Source organism: Amyelois transitella, chromosome 22, assembly GCF_032362555.1.
Source record: "Amyelois transitella isolate CPQ chromosome 22, ilAmyTran1.1, whole genome shotgun sequence".
NCBI lineage: Eukaryota > Metazoa > Arthropoda > Insecta > Lepidoptera > Pyralidae > Amyelois > Amyelois transitella.
In genome coordinates, this window is record NC_083525.1 from 6,613,069 (window position 1) to 6,616,602 (window position 3,534).

Below are 3,534 nucleotides of genomic sequence, written 5' to 3' on the forward strand. Positions count from 1 at the left end.
TTTGATTATAGTATGTGTGTATGTAAATAACGTTACATGTAAATATATCTTTCCCTTAACACTGCAAAGATTTTCCATGCACTTAATGACTGGTTCTTCAGTTACAGTGTCTTGTCATTAGTTATATACTTTACAACTTTAATATAACAACATTTTACATAGTAACATCTATATCCATTGCGGGGAAGACAGAGCTAACAGTCTTTAAAAGACTGATTGGCCACGTTCAGATGTTTGGTAAAATGATAGAATTGAGATTCAAATAGAGACTGGTTGCTATCTCATCGCCTAAAAGAAGAATCCCGAGTTTATAAGCCTATCCTTAAGTCGCCTTTTACGACATCCATGGGAAAGAGATGGATGGAATAGCCCTATTCTTTTCTATTGGTGCCGGGAACCACACGGCACAACATTGTACTTAGAAGTAAACAGGAGGTTGCATGTTGCCACTTCTCACAATCCCTGCATACATCTTTGGCTTCATTCACATTTATCATCCCTCTCATGCAAGCTTAGGGTACTCTTGACCTGACCTTTTTTACCTGTGGTAAAAGCAACGTAAATATGCTTACTCCTTTAGTTGCCTTTACGTCATCCATTGGGGATGTAACATGGTTCATTTCTAAGGTGTCGGGAAACACTATTCGAGTATATTTCATCATTTAAACAATTATGATCCTAATGTGCCCTTCCGTGTGGTTCCTGGCACTCTATAATAGGCGACTAAGGTATAGGCTTATGAACTTGGGCTCCTTCTTTTAAGCGATGGGCTAGCAGCTGAACGTGGCCTTTCAGTTGTTTCAAGACTGGTCAGCTCTATCTACCTCGTATGGAATAAAGACGTGATTATATGTATGATCCTAATATTCTTTCTTAGAAAACCCCAGACTTAAAACAGTTGCAACATAGGAAACGGAACAGTGCATTCCAGCTTATAACTGCATTCCAAAACAATTCAACTACAAACTAAAGATTGTTTAATAATATTGTTATAAATATATTTCAGGTCAAAGAACGATGTACACGCGTTATTGGTTCCACGTATTGGCGCAGGGAGTGGAAGGACATGATTCATCCAAACCAATATCATGGTCAAACATTGCGTACTCCGGGCTCCTCTCCAGAGAGGTGAGGAAGTGATCGGGACTAACACCAGAGGAAGAAGAACCTTAGGCACAGGGAGTGAAATGACCTGACTCATCCAAACCAATATCATGGTCAAACATTGTGTAACTACTCCGGGTTCCTCTCCAGAGAGGTGAAGATGTGATCGGGACTAACAGCAGAGGAAGAAGAACGTTAGGCGCAGGGAGTGGAATGACCTGACTCATCCAAACCAATATCATGGTCAAACATTGCGTACTCCGGGCTCCTCTCCAGAGAGGTGAGGATGTGATCGGGACTAACACCAGAGGAAGAAGAACCTTAGTCACAGAGAGTGGAATGACCTGACTCTTCCAAACTAGGATCATAGTTAACGCGTCCAACCCGTGTTCTACTCCAGAGAGAAGACAACGGGATATATCATACATACATATGGTCACGTCTATATCCCTTGCGGCTTGCGGGGTAGACAGAGCCAACAGTCTTGAAAGACTAAATGGCCACGTTCAGCTATGTGGCTTAATGATAGAATTGAGATTCAACGAGTGACAGGTTGCTTGCCCATCGCCTAAAAAAGAATCCCAAGTTTGTAAGCCTATCCCTTAGTCGCCTTTTACGACATCCATGGGAAACAGATGGAGTGGTCCTATTTTTTTTTTGTATTGGTGCCGGGAACCACACGGCATATGGGATATGTCATCCTAGTTCATAACTGAAAATCAGCGTATTGCTCTATAGCAATAAATTCGTAGAGTTGTGTCCTTTTGTATTGCTGTAACTCACACCCCAATTAATTTGTATATCATATGAAATTGTAAATAGTGTGTAGCAAATCAAATAAATGAATTATCTATCTATGTATATGCACTAACGCGAGGAGAAATATCATGACATTAAGTCAGGAAGCAAAACAAAACAGCTATGTTCTCAAAACATAAATTCCCGAAATCCAGGTAAACCACAAATTCAGACTACTGGAACACTGGACTTGTTTACTGATTTATGTTTTGTTTTTGACAAAAAACAGTTTCTTCAATGAATAATGTATAAAAATATGATTTATCCCGTTGTTAACATAGATATTCGTTAAACGGGGATTGGACGTTGAACGAAGCCGAACAAATACACCATACCTACATGTAATCACGCCCACAAGGACAGAGCCAAAGACTTAGAAAGACGTTCAGCTCTATATATATGTTTGTTTGCTTAGTTATTTTTATTTGTTATAACAAATTTTTAATAGTACATAATAAGACATTAAAAAATAACAATGCACAATGTCGAAACCTTTGGCACAATGTAATGGAGATTCAAATATTGACAGGTTAACAGCTCATCATACATACATACATAAAATCACGCCTTTTCCCGAAGGGGTAGGCAGAGACTACATCACCTACAAGAAAAATCCCAAGTTTATTAGCTTTTCCCTTAGTTGCCTTTGCGACATCTATAGACGATGGATGTGCCGGTAACCACACGGTACTGTTAGAAATTTAATTAAACGCTGATTAAGCTGCGGGAGAAATCTTGTTCAAAATATTCCTGTTTAAAATTGCAATAGGTATGATTCAGCAATAGTAGCTGGACCTTGCACTATGTCTGTTTATCAGTACGTCTGTCTATTTATAAACGCTAATCTCCGAAACAACTATACGGTTTTTAATGAACCCTTTTTGTAGGTATATAATAATTAATGAACACTATGGTTTAGTCGAATGGGTTTAATCATAGTATTCGAATTTATCTTAATACTAACCGCCTTCAAAAAAAGGTGGTTCTCAGTTTGACCTATACCTGTTTCGCTGAACCGATTTTGATGCGGTTTTCAGGAAAGTGTTTGTTTACACATAGGAGATGGAATTCGAAATTTAATCGATTTCAAAAAAGAAGGATATCGATCGAAGGCTCTTTTCACAAAAGTTATAATTTTAAGCGTCCGTGATGGTGTAAAAATGGCTTGCACCAGCTACTTCTATACACCTGCACATTGTTAATTGTCCTTTTCCCTTTGACTTTTCAATAAAGAGAAAGTTTAAGAAACTTGCGTATTTTCCTTTAGGCAATGGGCTAGCAACCTGTCACTATTCGAATTTCATTTCCATCATTAAACGTGTAGCGGGTGCGCTGATTCAGCTCGATCGCCGCAAACGGTAGATCTTCCGCCAAGCTAGGTGTTATGCCTGGGAAACTGCGGCTCCGACGATATTGAGTAGGAGGTTGTATATATGCTCCAATCCATGAAATCTTTGCTTGCGCGATTTAGACTTTTCACTGTTTTTATTTTTGTGACTTCGCTTCGCGAGATTTTTGTTTTTGTGACTAATGGCGTATAGATGTCGCCACAAACGTGAACGTGGCCTTTCAATCTTAAAAAGACTAGGCTCTGTCTACCCCGTGAAGTAAGAACACACGATTATATGTATG